The sequence below is a fragment of the Panthera pardus genome, unplaced genomic scaffold (genome assembly GCF_024362965.1).
Source record: "Panthera pardus isolate Hobbes unplaced genomic scaffold, ASM2436296v1 HiC_scaffold_22, whole genome shotgun sequence".
NCBI classification, from domain to species: Eukaryota; Metazoa; Chordata; class Mammalia; order Carnivora; family Felidae; genus Panthera; species Panthera pardus.
This window is the reverse complement of record NW_026526788.1, coordinates 69,615,246-69,632,577: the sequence shown is the minus strand read 5'-3', so window position 1 is coordinate 69,632,577 and position 17,332 is coordinate 69,615,246. Positions and strand designations below refer to the sequence as shown.

The 17,332-nt window shown below is 47.6% G+C and overlaps 1 long non-coding RNA gene across 1 annotated transcript in view; it reads right to left on the bottom strand.

Moving 5' to 3' along the window:
* The window catches only part of LOC109272919 (uncharacterized), a 75,343-nt gene extending 60,806 nt beyond the window's left edge, over positions 1 to 14,537 (bottom strand). Inside the window, exons 1-2 of the long non-coding RNA XR_008424927.1 lie at positions 14,091 to 14,537; positions 13,248 to 13,399 (exon numbers count right to left, since the gene is read on the bottom strand). This is a non-coding gene — a long non-coding RNA (uncharacterized LOC109272919). The remainder of the gene's footprint in view (positions 1 to 13,247; positions 13,400 to 14,090) is intronic.
* Between the last annotated feature and the right edge of the window lie 2,795 nt (positions 14,538 to 17,332).

Sequence of the window (17,332 nt, the reverse complement as noted above, 5' to 3'; positions counted from 1 at the left end):
GAAGCAAGGACAAGCCTGTGTTCAGAACCAAGGTACTCTCACAACTTACGGGCTGCCCATAACTGGTGCCTGGGTGTGACTGTATGAGGTGAAAGAGGGAGCACCCAGAAGCCATTTTGAGAAGTCATCTATGACACTTCTCTTCCCAGGATGGAGATGGGTTTCTGACATCTTCCTATGTTCCATTTGTCTGAATCCTTATGCCCTTGGTGATCCAGAGGGGCGGCATCCTATCGCAGGACTGGGTTCCAAATGGCTCTCTAGCAGAGTTCCCCTTCTCAGACTGACCACAGAAGGCACCAAGATCACTCTAATCCAAGACCTGAAGGAGCATCCACGAGCGGAGACAAGAAGGCCAATCACGACTGCTGACGAGCGGAGCTGCACGTGGGAAACAGACCATGTCGTACGCTCAGACTCAGAAAGCAAGGAGAGGCATAATCCTTACAGGAAGGACTCGGGGCTAAGCAGGAGGGGCCGGTACAATACCATGAACAGCTTGGGACATCTCTCCCACGCTTCAGTGGGAATAGGGTGAGTGGGCTTTCTGGAAAGCTTCAGTTACAGAGTCAAGAAGAACAACTTTCCTTTGCAAATGGCTTCAAGACTGGAAGCAAAATAGGCCACAGGACACAGGAAGTAGTGGCCTTTAAATGTGAACTGTATAACTCGACCAAAATGAAATGATCCTAGACTTTAAGAACAGTAGGTAAGGGGCACCTGGGTGGCTCATTTGGTTGAGCGTCCAACTGTGGTTCAGCTCATGATCTCACGGTTCGTGAGTTCGAGCCCCACATGTAGCTCACTATCAGCACAGCCTGCTTCAGATCCTCTGTCCCCTTCTCTCTCTGCAACTCCCCCATGCACTCAAGCGTGCGCTCTCTCTCTCAAAACTAAATAAATAATTAAAAAAGAGAGAGAGAGAGAGAGAGAGAATAGTAGGTAATATGCTGTGGCACCTGGGTGGCTCAGTCAGTTAAGCATCTGACTTCGGCTTAAGTCATGATCTGGCAGTGCATGAGTTTGAGCCCCACATCGGACTCTCTACTGTCCGCACAGAGCCCGCTTTGGACCCTCTGTCCCCCTCTCTCTCTGCCTGTCCTCTGCTCCTTCTGTCTCTGTCTCTCTCAAAATAAATAAACTTCAAAAAAAATTTTTTTAAAGAATAATAGGTAATATCCTGACAATTTGTGAACAGCTTTAATTGTGTATGTAGACAGCTGTTTATGGTAAGCACATGTACACACACACACATACACCCCAAAAATAATATAATAATTAATCCAGAATTGTATGTTGTTAACTTTCACGAAAGAAAGTAGGTGAGCTAGATCCTTCTACATTCTAAATTTTCAATTATGGTTGTACCACATGGCCTGAGTCGTTTCCTTTTTTGATTTGGCTGCCAGGAAACTCAGAACTAAATTGACAACTTATTACAGCAACCATATATGATCTTACATTCTGACTTTTTAAGTTTCATTCCTTTGCTTCCTCATCCACTACCTGCTCCCACCACAGCCGACCTGTCTGGTTCTCATGTACATTTGCCTTAGTCCTCATGGCTTTTTTTCCATTCCCATCCTTCTCTCGCTGGCAATTTTTGTTTAATTACGTGTTTTGGTGCATGTACTTCTTGTAGAACATCTGAAATGCATTCTGAAATGACAGTATGAACAGTGCACCAGGAGAAACTAGACTTTGGTATTTTTGTGCGCTGCATACCAAACGCTTTATATGCATCATGAACACTGTAGAAGCAGGTGTCATCATCATCATTTTACGGATGAGGAAATTGAAGGATAAAGAGCCACTCGTGCAACATCTGGTCAAGTTTGGCTTTTGACGGCCTTGCACCTGAGCTGGTGTTGTTCCTACCCACCGGGCTGTTGGCCTTGATAGAGCAGATGGGGAGTCAGGGAGCAAAACACACACACACACACACACTATATATATATATACTACATGCTCCTCCGATGCAGATAACTCAGGGCATGACCTCGCCTGCTATGTCTCCAGACTTGAAAACAGGCAGGGCGGCGCGTAGGATACCAGTGAAGAGCGTGATCTGTGGAAGAAAAGAAGCCCAGGGAGGCTCTTTGCAAAGGCCCAGCTGGGCCAAACGCTGTGGCCCCCCTTGACCCTGCGGGGCTTCTCTCTGAGCGTTCGTACAGCTCCCCACGCTGCAGATGAGGGCCGTGACACTGCTGCGGGGTGGAGAACAACCCGACCCTGTGCCCCCTGAAGTCGTGGCCACGAGCGAAGCCCGTTCTGCAAGGTGAAGAGCAGGGCCGGGATGGGATATGTTGATCACACCGAGCCAGTTGCAAGCTCAAAAGTCAATATCTACTTGGCATGCGGCAGTGTCCTCATGCACGCTGGGAGTTCAGCTCCTCGAGAATGTGCTTTTCCTTTTTCTTATAGATGATCAAGTCGGGAAAGGGGAGAGGAGACGCTGAGTGGACCCAACAATATTGGAAGCTCTTACTTTATTTCCAAGTAAGCATATTTCCAAGTAGTAGCATTTTGAACACTTGTATAAGAATTTCAGAGCCAGGGCGCCTGGGTGGCTCAGTTGGTTACGCGTCCGACTTTGGCTCAGGTCATGATTTCACCATTCGTGGGTTTGAGCCCCGCGTCAGGCTCTGTGCTGACAGCTCTTCGGATTCTGTGTCTTCCTCTCTCTCTGCCCCTCCCCCACTCGTGCTCTGTCTCTCTCTCAAAAATAAATAAACATTAAAAAAAAAAAGAATTTCAGAGCAGTAATGTGTGGGCTAGAAGCTAAGATTTGTAGCGTACCTACTGTGCACTCAGTACTGTGCTGAACCCTTATCAGGTGAGTATTTGATTTGCTGCCCAAGGCCTATCAGAGGATCACTAACTTCCTCGTGTTTTGGGGGGAAACCCTCAGCATAACATATCACTTCCAGCCTCCTGACGGCTCATGTGCTCTCCAAGGGAGAAGGAACTACTTAGCGGATGGGGGCTGGGGGCGAAAGCATGTGTGGCTTCGCCCCTTCCCCTGCCTCTCTTTGGGATCCACCTGCTTGCAGAGAGCCTCGCTTCAGCTCTGCCCTTCCATCCCCTAAGTTTACCCGCTAGGCTCTGCTTTTGGGGGAACACTAAGTCAAGGTGTGCTTCGGACCTCAGGCTTGCCTGCCTGTGTCTAAGAGGTGAGTCTGTCTGCATCTGGGTTTCACCACTTACCAGCTCACTGTTGCCAGCTTACCATGGACCCAAGTCACATCCTCCAACCTCCCTATGAAGGTAATAAAGATGACGTTTTCATCTCCTTCTGCCCACTCCTGTCTCTATTTCTCAATTGGTGCCAAACTCAATTAGTGCCAAATTTCCTGTGTGGCCTCGGGCAACTTCTTAAATCTCTCTGAGCTCCTCCACTCTGCAAATACTAAGCATCTATTCTATGCGATTTGTGGGAAATAGAGCATTCTTTAAGGACCCATCACCTAGTGGGAGAGTCACACATAGAAAACAATATACCGTGGGAGGATGAGAGTGCTGGGATGGATTAGTGATGTCTGCCCTGGGCATGGACTATGAAAGTGGTATATGTCATCCCTGCTCCATGGGATAAGAAGGTTTAAATGGAGCATCTGTTTCCTGGGTTCTATTACATCTGGTGGCAAGACCTCCCTACCTCTTGTTCAGTGTAATTTAATTCAACAGACATGGGTTTGTTACTTTCTGTGTGCCAGGCATTTACATTAAAAAATTCCTTAATGTCTATGACATGCCCATCTGCCCATTATGAACATCAATCTTGGCTCATTTGAGAGATGCTTTTTGGCAAATTCCACTATGAACTCCCTATACAGGGCAAAGGCACATGTCATATTTCAACGTCTAAAACTTCGACACAGAGACCAACGGCAGCACATGACAATACGGAACATTAATTTCTCCCTGTGACTGTTGACCCTACGTACGAATCAGAATTAGTAAAGGTGTAGCCGAGAAGCACCCTCACAATGATCCCATGACTTCAGCCAATGCTTGCCATATATGAAGCTAAGTTTTACCACCCTGTTTTGCTGAGTCTTTACCACTACCCACGAGGCAACCTCCACTGTCATCCCCATCATTCCCATTACCAAGGTGAGGAAATTAAAACTTAGAACAGTTAGGGGTCTGCCTGATGTCCCAGGACTGCAAGTGACAGAGCTGAGCCTCGAACCTAGGTCTGTGTAACTTCAGAATCCATAACCATCCCTCTCACCCAGTCCTTCACTGGGCAACAACAACAAAAGCTTCTGGGCTAGATCTCTCCTTCTGAAAAGTTCTCAACATCATACTCACTGAATCCCAGTATCCCCAGTTTGAGTGAGGTATTACCACCGGGTGACCCTGGGCCAATCAACACCCTCATGGGCCCTGGTCTCCATATCTGGAAATGTGGGCATTCAACTTGAGGATGGAGGGGTTCCTTGGCTCAAAACAAAATCCTGTGATGTATATTTCAAAATCAAGATGGTGGAGTCCTAAGAAAATTCATGTGTAATATATCTATGTCACATATTAATTTATTAACACTCCCTCATTGATAATTAGGTAATCATTTTCTCCCAGTGCCCAGTAGGGAGATGGTTCTCTTTCCAGATCATTGACAGTAAAGACTGAAGGCATCGTATCGTCAAGCTGCCATGCCAAGCTGCTGCCTCCATCACTAACACATCCTACAAGCAGCGTTTGGCATCTGTGCGTTGAGGACCCGGGGCTGGATTACATTTCTAAGTCAAACGCAGTAAAGTTCACATTCAGAACGATTTCACCATAATCCAGTAGTACCTTAATGGGCCTTTAAGCCTCAAACCACATTTTAACCCATGAATTTTCAGGGAGAGCTTGGTCATATCATTTTTCAATAGAGACATTTCATGGTTTATTGATTTTATCCAAGAATTTTAAAAGGCACTTACAGAAAAAAGGAGTTTGGCTTAACTTGTAAAACTAAATGGATCTTGAGCCCTAGATTTAAAGGAGTCTTGGTTGCTAAACACAACAGTGAATGAAGTGCACATAAACAACTGGGCCCATGTGAACAATGAAAATTGTTTCCTTTACAGAAGATCACAATAGCTACACGTAGCTGCAGACAGGAGTATTTCTCCTTTATGCATAGCGACCCTGCAGGAGGGACCGTGACGTAGGCTTTGCAGCTTTTGGCCAAAGCGCACAAATTGATTCTGAAATGTCCAGCGCTAAGTAACAGACCATACGTGCATTAATGGACATGTTGGGTCTTGAGCTAGAAGATAGTTCTCACTGTTTTGAATTTAGAAAGAAGAAGAAAGCAAAGAGTGGGGGTTGGGATGCAAGTAAGAAAGAAAAGAAGAAATGGAAGGAAGCACTGTATTCGTGGGTGGAGATGGGTTGCTTCATGGGCTTTAGTCTGTCCAGCTTGTTTGCTTTGGGTATCTCGGCAATGGCTGCGTTCGGACGTTTCTCGATGAGCTGAAGGAAGGCAGAGCGCCCCCACCAAGGGAAGGTGGTGATAGGTTGCTGGACCATTGGCCTTGGAAGACATCTGCAGCTTGAGCCGTCTTTATTTAGAGCTGAGAAAACTAAGGCAACTGAAGACCAAGAGGCAAAGAAATTGTCTGAGCCGCTCGGCTTGGGAGTAGTACATGTGGTACAGAACACTCAGCTGCCTTTTCTCAGGTTGCCCCCCGTTTCATCCCCGAGGCCGTCCCACGATGCGCCCACAGCCATCTTCTCCTACGACAACCACCTCGGGTCACTGTTCGCGCGTGAAAGGTCAACGTAGAGGAGACTTCAGATCCTAACGGTAAGATGAACTGAACTGAGATTAGAATCAGAACCACGTCACCCACTTACGTCCGACAGCTACCAGCTATCAGCTGGTGCCAGCAAGGTGCTCTTTATAGCAGAGTAAATGAAGGTCGGCATCACATCATGGAATCAGAATCATCAAATATTTGTGAGCACCTGCCACGTGCCATGGGAAGAGAGATAGAAAGAGGAGAAGGAAAGCAGAAGGGAGGAAAAGAAGACATACTGCAAGGTGCCAGGGCTGTTTGGCCACCAGAGTTCAAACCCACAGAGGCCCACGATGAACACAGCACATGAGCGATGTATATTCCCATCTCCTAACAACTATAGAAGAAACAGCAGAGGAAAAGCCCCCAGAACCTCAGTCGATGGACGGCGGTGTGCAACACTCTGTCCTCATTCAGAGATGGTTCAGAGCCCCCAGATGCTCTCCATCCTTCTCCACTCTGGGCTACGGGAGGGCTGCTTCCCTTACCCTCCACTCCGCGTTGGGTCTGGACAATGGAAGTAGGAGATTGGAGGGCATGAGAAAAGGGATATCCTGGTGTTTATTCCTCTACTCTTTACTCATCAGCTGTGGATTGTCAGCTGATGGCTTTCTTTCCGGAGGGCCTTGGTTCCTGCCAGGCAGCCCTGTCCTACCTTCTCCTCCAAATCCTAACATCGTTGTCCCTCTACCCCTACAGGCCAAGCAGTAGTCACGACTCCCACTATTGCAAGCACTGGGCGCTTCTCCATCCCTTATTGGTGTCCTCGCCCCTGCTGGAAACTTCTATCAATAATACCTTCATTAACCTTTCCTTGCTACCCCCTTTGAATGGGCCATCTATTTCCTCCCCACAGCCTGATCCAAAGGGCAGTTATTTCGCGTCTCTGAGACTCTGTGTTCCCCATTTAGGTAGCATCACCAGTGCGAAATTCTTGCGGAAAAATAAATCCAGCAAAGTGCTTCACAAGAAAGCCCACCGTCTACTCACAATATCCAAAAAGCGGACACAATCCAAGGGTCCACCAACGGGTGATGGAGAAACAAAGTGTGGCGTGCACACACAAAGGAACATTATTCAACCGTAAACAGGGATGCAGTGCTGCAACGGCGGATAGACCGTGAAACCATCATGCTAAGTGAAAAGAGGCCAGACGCGTACGCATGTTGGGGGATTCCATTTACACGAACTACTCAGAACCGAGAAACCCATAGCGGCGGAAAGCTGACTGGTGGTCGTCAGGAGCCGGGGGAGGGAGAGATGTGGAGAAGGTGCTTAACAAATGAGGGCTTCCACTTACCAGTGTCGCGAATGTTTTGGAACCGGTTAGAAGCGGTGGTGGCACAACTGAGTGAACATACTAAACGCCATGCCCTCGTTCCCTTTAAAATGGTTACCGGTGTGGTATACGGATTTCACCCGAATACATTACGTTTTCTTAACTGGAACATACTTATCTAAAAAGAGTCTTTGCTGTTTACCTGAAATTCAAACTCCACCGGGCGTTTGTGTTTTATGGGTGTGCACACGGCGCTGCCACGCTATGAGGTATGACGTCCCCACGCGACGGGCAGAGTTGCGTATGTAGCCCTGAAAAGCCAGTAACCTTTCAATAGGGCTTAGAAAAATCTTTGCCTTTGATCACGAAAATAAAAAGAGTCAACAAAATAGAATTTCTGGCAAAGAGAGCTACCATCCCAGAGGGGAAGACGTGTGTACAAAACGAGTGAGCCCCTTTAAAGGCTATTCATAAACTCAGATTCATCTTTCCAGCTGGTGTATTTTTTTTGTCATCGTTCCAGGGCAGATATTTGGAGGTTGATCCTAGGGGATCCCTGGGGTAGCCCACACCGTGAACCCTGAGCCTTCCTTCAGCCGGCCTCGCACACACATCCCTGCCAAGTCACCCCCAGCTACCATTTTGTAGCTGCAAGGGGGTCACGTGCTACTGGAGCCCTGCCCCTGGGGAAAGGGCCGATAGAGCAGGGCCGTCTGGCTGGCTCTGTCAGTGGAGCATGTGACTTTCAATCTCAGAGTCATGGGTTCAAGCCCCACATGGGGCATAGAGATTATCTTTAAGAAAAGATTTTTTTAAAAGAGTCAATAGAGCAAAGGCAGAAAAGATATTTAAAAACACAGCTGGCGGGGGGGGGGGGGGGCTGGATTCCCAAGGGGCGCTGTGGAACAGGGTATTCCAACCTCATTCAAACCTTACTGTATTAGTTTCCTGCAGCTGCTGTAACAAATGATCACACCCTGGTAGGCTTAGAATGGCAAAATTTTTTGTCTGACAGTAAATTGAGGCTAGAAGTCCAAAATCACAGTGTAGACAAGGTCATTTGCTCTCTGATGGCTCTAGGGGGGCATCCTTCCTTGCCTCTTCCTAGCTCCTGGCTCTTGCCAACAATGCTGGCCTTCCTTGTGGTGGCACCAAGCTAATCTCTGCCTCTGTCATCACATGCTGTTCTCCCTGTGTACCTTCGCATCATTTCCGTGTGTGTGCGTGTGTGTGTGTGTGTGTGTGTCTTTTTGTCTGTCTCTGTGTCCTGCCTCTTCTTACTACTCACAGTGGATTAGGGACCCACCCTACTCCAACACTGTCATCTTACCTACTTGAATGTATCGCAACTGTGTTTCCACATAAAGTCACATTCTGGGGGAGGTTACGAATTCTTGGGGGATAATCTTCAACCCAGTACAATCACTTTCAGAATAATTATAGCAGACTCCTAACAGTACTCACTCTGAGTCAGGCACTGCTTAATGTGCTGTATACACACTGAGTCATGTAATCCTTGGAGTGACTCTAAGAAGTAGGTATTACTATAATCTCCACCCAACAGATGAGGAAACTGGGCTACAGAGAGGTTAAGCAACTTGCTCAAGGTTATACAGCTAATAAGTAATAGAGTAAGGATTTGAACGCAGGTGGAAACTTCTAGAATCTGTCCTCTCAACATTATACTGGATCGTCTCTCAGAAAGGTGGGATGGTCAACTGCTTAAAACCTACCTTCCCACAGAGACAAGGAACCTCATAATAAAAATAGTAGCAACCAAAAGTACAATAGAAAAGCTAACCTGAGAAGTGCTTTGAGGGTAGGCGGTGGACCCCATCAATATCCTCGCCTTTACAGAGGAGGGAATGGAGACCTGAAGACAGTGATTGCACATGGTAAAACAGATAGCAAGCTCTAGAGCAGATTTCTCAAGGGCATGCATGATTACTATTTTATGTTGGTGGCCAAATTCTCCCATCCACGTTGGGAATTTAGAGATATCTTAATGCGCCTCCAGAAATCCCATTTGCAATGGATCTGCCAAGGCTTCTGGGGAAACAAACACATCATCCTGATTTGTAGCATGTATTGACTTCCGTGGGATAAAAACTCTCACCATGGCCAATTTCAAGCCCCAGTATGACATCACCAAGTTAAGAGCAGGGCAGAGGTGGGCACAATCAGTTCTTGAGAGCCTGTCGACCTAGCTCACTCACACCACCACCCCAGGGATCATGGGTAAAAGATCGATGTGGACTTTTGAAAGCAAACAAAGTTCCTGATCTCCTGGATCAAAACTCAGAAACAAAGATTCCCGTAGCTTTTAGAGGTGCAGTCCGAGTGAGTAGGGTCAGAGAGGCAATCTCCTAGGCAGGCATGGGACATGCTTGGTATAGTCCCAGGAAGTCCATAACACTTATAAGAATTAACAGGTACTGGGGCACCTGGGTGGCTCAGTCAGTTGAGCGTCTGACTTTGGCTCAGGTCATGATTTCACGGTTTGTGAGTTCGAGCCCCGAGTCGGGCTCTGTGCTGACAGCTCGGAGCCTGGAGCCTGCTTCGGATTCTGTGTCTCCCTCTCTCTCTGCCCCTCCCCCCCTCACAAATAAATAAACGTTAAAAAAAACTTTTTTAAATAAGAGAAAGAATTAACAGGTATTACTTGCGCTTAATATGTGAGAGATGCTTAATAATTAATCACTATTAAATTATCATTCTGAGGTCATTAAAAGAGAACTTTGCATTTACATGAAACCTTCCCACCAACTGTAATGGTTAAGTTTTAGGATATTCTAGCCTTCCAAATTAGATAGGATTGACCCTCTCTGAACAGTTGAAACTGAGGCAAAGAGACAAATGACTTGACCTAAGTTTGTGCATCAGAGCTAGCCTTGAAGCCAGGTCATCTGAACCAAAGCTTGGGATCCACAAAACCAGCTTTCTGGGCTTGAGGGTGATGCAGGTGAGGGCCCGGAGCAAATCTGGCTTGGGAGGGTGGCGTTGCTCTCTGCAGGGGTGGGGGTGGGACGGACAAGACTCCCCAGGCCGGCAGAGGGAGCCAGGTCCCCAGGCGCCCTGGAGGTGAGGCGCTCCCCAGGCACAAGGACTTCAAGGAAAGGTGTGGGTGGATGAGTCAGGCAATGGCTGATCTAAGAAGCTGAGGTCCTGAGAGGGGCTACCAGCCCAGATGTCGCCTAACATGAATCTGAAAATCTAGAAAACCAAAACTTAGGTGAAAGTCTGGAGGGAAATGAATGAATATCTGTGTTCTGACCTCTGCCCTTCACTGCCCATGTCACCTGGACGTGTCTCCTCATTTTGCGAGCAGAGAACAAAGGTGGGGTGACTGCACATGTCATAGAATTTAGGAAGCAAAGACCCTTTGCAGGATTATCAGAAGCTTTTTAACCCAATGTAGAGCCCCCAGTCTTTAATTTCCTCCCTCCCATTCCCCAACATAGCCATCTTGTTGTTTTTATTTTTAATTTTTAAATGATTACAGACATACAGGAAGTCGCAAGAATGGTAGATAGGAGAGTTCCGTGAACCCTTCACCCGGCTTCCCCCAATGGCGACATCTCTGTATAACTAGTACAATATCAAAACCAGAAACTTGACATGGGTATAAACCTGTCAACTAGACCACAAACCTTGTTCAATACTGATCAGTTTTCTTATGCACTCCTGCATGTTGGGGGGAGAGGGATGTAGTTCGATACAATGTGATCCCTCATCTAGAGTCATACAGCCACCGCCAAATAGGATCCAGACTATTCCATCACCACAAAGAAACTCCCTCATGCAACCCTTTATAGACTCACCACCCCCCCCCACTCCTGTCCCTGTGTCCTGGCAACCATCAACCTGTTCTCTGTCTCCAGAGTTTTGTCATTTTGTGTATGTAACGTAAATGGAATCATCCAGCATGCAATCTTTTGAGATTGGCTTTTTTCACTAAGCAAAATGCCCTTATCCATGTCGTTACATGTTGAGCTGAATTGTGTCCCCGTCAAATTCACATGGCGAGGTCCTAACCCCCAACACTCCAGAATGTGACCTTATTTGGATGTAGGGTTGCCGTGGATATTAAGATTAGGTCCTACTGGAGTAGGGTGGGCCCCTCATTCAATATGACTGATGTCCTTATGAAAAGGAGAAAGTTAGACACGGATACATACATGGGGAGAACACCATAAAGGATTGGAGCCAAGCCCAGGAACTGCCAGGAAGTAGGAGACAGGTGAGAACAGTTCCTTCCTTAGCACCTTCAGAAGGAGAACGTCCCTATCAACGCCTTGATCTCAGACGTCCAGTCTCCAGAGCTGTAAGGCCCTAGATTTCTGTTGTTAAACTACTCAGTCCTGTGGTACTTTATTACAGCAACCCCAACAAGACTAATACATTGTATATCTCAAAAGTTTGTTCCTTTTCATTGCTGAGGAGCGTTCTGCTGTGTGGATGTAAGAGAGAGCATTTAACCATTGACCCATTGGAGGGCATTTGGATTGTTTCTAGTCTCAGGCGATTATTGGCTAAAAGCTGCTAAGTTCATGGACAGGTTTTTGTCTAAACCGAAGTTTTTGGTTCTCTGGGATGAATATCCAAGAGTATAACTTCTGGGTTGAGAGGCAAATGTAGGTTTACTTGATAAGAAATTGCCAATGGTCCCATATCGTTCATTTTTGTGGTGTGGTTGACTCCCCACAGCCTCTGAGAAGCACTCCTTCTGTTTTCAAAGGTTGCAATGGACTCTTGGAGGGAAGGGGGAGGAGGGGGAGGTTGGCGTCACAGCCAGAAGGCAGGCAAGCACGACAGAAACATGGCATTCTGCTAAGTTAGGCCGCTGACAATGGAGACGTGGATTAACCAAAAGAGCCATAATCAACCTCGGTCAGCAGAATGAATTCAACAAACCAGGACTGGGATGGAGCCTCGTTCCCCAAATCCTCTCAATCTGAGCCAGACACACGTACACAAACAATCTCCATGCTACCTAGCATGACTAGGAGGGCCGGGAATCGTGAGACATGCACAATCCACAACAGCCAATAAACCCCAAATTATAAGCATTGGGCTCTGGAGTGTGTGAAATGACCGTGGTCGCTTCTTAATTTCTTCTTACTTAGGGCGTTATTGTCTGGAACATGAGTAGGCAGCTTGGAGATAGGGCTGAGATGAAAACTTAATTCCAGGCAAACCAGAAAGTGAACACAAGACTCAGAATCACCTTTTGATGGTTTGAGCTCCTGGACATGGACTATGACAGTTGGATTAGTCACAAAAACACGAAGTGTTTTATTGGATTATCTGGATCATCTGTCTGGTTGAACCCATTCACTCAGGGATAGCCCATCTCTCACACTCCCTTCTTTGGAGGGAACACATCCACCCCCACCAGCTTTCCTTGTCAATCCATCATTTTTCTTCACCCTCGCCTTTCGAAACAACAAAGCCTGAGGAACTCAGGCCGGGCCTTGATTAAGGGCTGTGGGCAAGTCCATTGCCTTCATTGTCTCTTCTCAACGGAGAGCTTTTAAGGCCCAAATGAGGACTGATTTTGCATTTCATCTCATCACAAAACTCGTCTAAGTGAAGTGAGTAGACCTCCCTTGCTCGACCCTTAGAGGAGAAATTTTTATTGATTTAAAACATCCAACAAATGTTTTACCCCCTGACTTGTCTATTGTAAGTTTTAGCTTGGGCACAGGATGATATTTAGCTTTCCAACATTGATGTTCTCTGCCTTTCTAGTGTCCACATGAGAGATGGGGAGCTCAGGGCTAAACCAAACAGGAATCATCACTGCAACGTTAGTCTGTGAAGACACATCTCCAAGATCACAAACTAGAAACAGAACAGAATAGAGACGGCTAGTCATCTGAAGATCCATTTACCTCTGAGCTTTCTCTGAAAACGGGAGCCACCTTGACTACATTTCCCAGACTGCCCTGCCTCTAGGGGTGGTCACATGACTGAGTGCTGACCAATGGCATGCGAGCAGAGATGATGTCTGTGACTTCCACGCCACAGCCTTAAAAGAAAAGAGTGTGTGTTCCTCTATCTTACCTCATCGAAATTTGACATGACAGAGGGCCATTTTGGAGCATGCATTCAAGAACAACTCCTCAGGGGCAGTGGAGAAACAAGAGGTCAAGATTCTGAGGCCTTACCTCTATGGAGCCATCTCATCGACCAACTGCTTGTTCTTGGGCAACCTCTTGAAAGTGAAATTCATGTCCATCTTTCTTGCTTCTTCCAATGTTATTTGTATTCCGCTAATACATGGAATAAACCCAAGGAAGGGAGCCAGTCGATGTATGAGCTGTATGAGGAAGAAGCAGGAGGACAGAGAAGTAAGGGTCTACCATTGGAAAAGCAGGTACTGGAGAGTGGCACAACCCATTCTGTGGGCTGGCTCACTATTACCGAAGCACGTAGTGGCACTCAACTAACGTTTGTTGCTAGAAAGGTCTCTCCTAGCAGTCATACCCACCATGCAAATACAACATCCTCTTTCTTACTTCCTGACCTTTGCGCATACTTTCCCTTCAGCCCAGAATCCCCCCTTACCCCCACCATCTCCAACACCTGGATAAATTCTACTCCTCTTTCAGATTTCTACGGGTATAATGCTTTCGCAGGGAGAGGCTTCCTCGAGGTGAGGCTCCCCTGTCTGTCCACCTGCCTGCTCATTTTTCTGGCTCTCCCTCCAACTGAGAATTGTAGGAGGGCAGGGCCCACACCTGACTGTTAGCCACTGTATCCCCAAGGCTAGCCGCCAGGCTGCCCATAGGATACCAGAGACCCTGACAGAGTCACAAGGCCAGAAGCGGGCTTTCAAGAGGTGTGGGTCAAACACCTGTCACCTGAGAACTGGGGAGGCTTCAGCTGGAATCAAACCCCCCTGGGAACCCGTGCCTCCTGAGGAGACCCAGACAAGTGCCCAAATGCCTGTCTCTGGGGGAACCAACTGGGTGAATCCCATCTTCCAGCAGGGCTTGCAGACCACTTACAATCCTACAGCCGTGTCCTCTGTCGACTCCTCCTTCATTCAGGCGGCGGTGGGTGAGTCGGGGATTTGTTTTTCTCTGTTTCTTTCTCACTTTCCACCTTGGGTTTTATGTTTCCAAGTGTTATTCCGCAGCTGGGCTCCAAGCACAGCTCTCTGGCCATCCCCCCTCCAGGTCATCTCGGCCCCACAGGCATGCCTGCCCCGGGAGCAGGCAGGACCGAGGAACACCTGCGGCGCCAAATAAAAGCTCCATATTTACCACCAGGCCTCCTTGCCTCCGATTTCTCTGTATCTTATTAAGGCTCAAGCCACTGCCTCCAAAGCCACACGAAGTGTTCGAAACAGCGACAACACGGGAGGAATGAAAGGAGCTAAACCGCAAACCTCTAGCGCACACAGCCTCTCACGCCCTCGCTTTCTTCCGGGAGCGGACCACGTGACCCCGGGAGCAGACCACGTGACCCCGGGAGCCGGTGGGGCAGGCTCGCCAGGGAGCGGCCATCCAACTTCCGCTCAGGTCATGATCTCGCGGTTCATGGGTCCGAGCTGGGCATCGGGCTCCGCGAAGACAGCTCAGAGCACCGAGCCTGCTTTGGATTCTGTGTCTCCTTCTCTCTCTCTCTCTCTTTGCCCCTCCCCCATTTGCCCTCTCTCTCAAAAATAAACAGTAAACTTTAAAAAAAAAAAAAAAAGAAAAAGGAAAAGAAACCAGCCTGCTTTCCTCCAGCACCAGGTCACCCTGCGGCCGGTACTCCTCCCAGGAATAAGGGGACACATCCAGGCTGCCAGGTCCGCAGGCCTGTGACCTGCACGTGACCCAAGGCTCACAGGGACCTTTGCTGGGTTCAACTCTCTGCTGTGGTGGTCTTGAATTCTTAATGACTTCTGAACAAAAGCCCACCTTTCCATTTTGCCTCGGACACTGCAAATTAGGTTGCCTGGGCTGTCCTTTAGCTTCCCCTCTTGGGGACCACAGCCCGCCTTCCCGCATGCCAGGCTCAGAGCTTCCCAGGGCCACGAGGACCGTGGATTCAATATGTTGGAACTGGAAAGGGTCCTGGGACAGAGTGAGGTAGGACAAAAGTCCAAGCTGGGTTTGAATCCCACCCTGCAATTTATTAGCCTTAGGTTAATTATCACACACCTCTGAGCCTCAGTTTCCTCATTTGTAAAATAAGGGAAGTAATACCTTACCTCATAAAGCGGCTGGGAGCAGCAAAGAAAGTAATTTATTAGAACAAGGTGCTTGGAAGAGACTGGGGCTCTAAATATTTGGGGTTGGAAAGCATCCATTTTGGGAATTTCAGACAGTCTCTGTAGTTTATGAAGGGGAAAAATGAATTTGTCTTTGGAACAGACAGTCCCTTTGTTTAAGGAAGGGCCACATCGCCGAGCCTGTTTGGTCCTACTGGTAAGGCCAGTTCTCATCCTAATGTATACCATTTACAAATGTCAGCTGGAGACTCTCCAGATTAATCCCAAAGTTAGAAATTCTTTTTCTGTAAAACTTGGAACTTCAGTGTCCAAGACTTGAAAAAAAATCCCTGTATATTCTTGGGAGATTAGTTTGTTTTTTTGACCAAAAATGAGCTCACAAGTGATTGAGTGCCAAGATCTACCCCCGCAAGAAGGGAGAGGCAGTCTTGGCCCCCAAAGCTGGTCCCAGGCCATTGAGTTGCTCCTGTGGGGCTATTCATGCTGAAGAAGCCAGACTCGGTGAATCCGGAAAGGTCGGTGATGATCGTGATTGGCTCAGACAGCAACCTGACAGGTGGGAATGGGCATTTCTTCCAGAGGTGACAGCGGTTCCCACCGTCAGACTTCCTGGGAGTTGGGCTGAATCCTGGCGAAGGGTTGAGGTGCATTTCAAGCTAGAAGGGATGAAGTTCTTCCCCTCCCTGAGAGTGGCCTGAATCCCTCAGCAGAAATGTTCTCAGGATGCCTTTTGGGTCCTCTAGCCTCATGAAGTCCCAGTAGAAGGTACACCAGGCCAAGCTTTGCCTTTTTGTTAAGTTCTGTTGTCCACAAACATTCCATCAAAACAAAAATTATGTTATACAACTTAAATATATACAATTTGTGTTTGTCAGTCCTAACTCAATAAAGCTGGAGGGGGGTGCAATAAATATCATCTCCATTCTCTTTTAGCTATGCTTTGGGGACAGAAGGAAGGAATTCACATCCATGTTAGGGATAAAGATACACAAGGGTGAGTGTCAACACGATGACAAGAGATTCCCATCTGAGCTCAAAAGAAGCAATCACACAGAACAAGGAGGCTGGGAGGGATGGCAACCCACCACCTTGGATGGACTTCTAGAATGCACACACGTTCCTCAGGGTTCCCAGAAATACCCGAGAGAACTTCCTTGAAGAATGGCCTTCCTTTATCCTATGAGCTGCGGGTGGGGATTATCATATTGTGCCCCCAGAGAACTGAACAGGTACAGGAGTGGGGGTGTGGAGGTCAATTGGTTTCCATATGTAAACTGGTTACATCTGACATTTAATGACCAATATAATAACAATTAGTATTATTTCACAGTTGGGGAAAGTAAGACCCAGAAAGCTGAACCAATTTTTCCAAATATTCATGATTTCTTTACCAGCTATGTCCCCTGGCTAGAGGACATAGTCCACAGCTCCAGAAGGCACAGCTGTGACGTCTTCATGGGATCATTTCCCCTGATCACAGGGGATCGGACCAGGAGCTAACACCTGAGCCAAGTTAAACCAATCAGATTCTCTTTCCTCGGGGTTTAAACAAAGTGATCATTGGTCTCGACTGTGCCAAGGGGCTATGAGGAGCGGAAAGTGTCAAGTCTGGAATCATGACCAAGGTCAGCCAAAGCCATGGGCAAATGAAATAAGGCAGAGCAGAAAGAAGGCCAGGCAGGTCAATTCTTGTGTGGGGAGGTGAGCTGAGCAGGTGATCTGAGGAGCTGTGGGGACAGCTGTCCTAGGGGCCCAGTAGAGGGGGTGACTTCCCACTTACCGTGAGGCCAGGCTGAACTTCCTGCAACTGAGTCCCAAGAGCAGCCCCTGGATACTCCTAATAGGATCCCTGCTTTTTATTTGAACTAAAGTGATTGTTTTCCCTAAAACCAGCCATCCCTGGGCCCACGTCACCAGAGAAGACCAAGCCTGGGGCTTTTTCTATGGCACCACAACACCGGCTTCCTCCCTTGGAGTAGGGCAGGTTTCTTTGGTATTGACTCAGTCCGTGGAGGTATTTTATCGTGA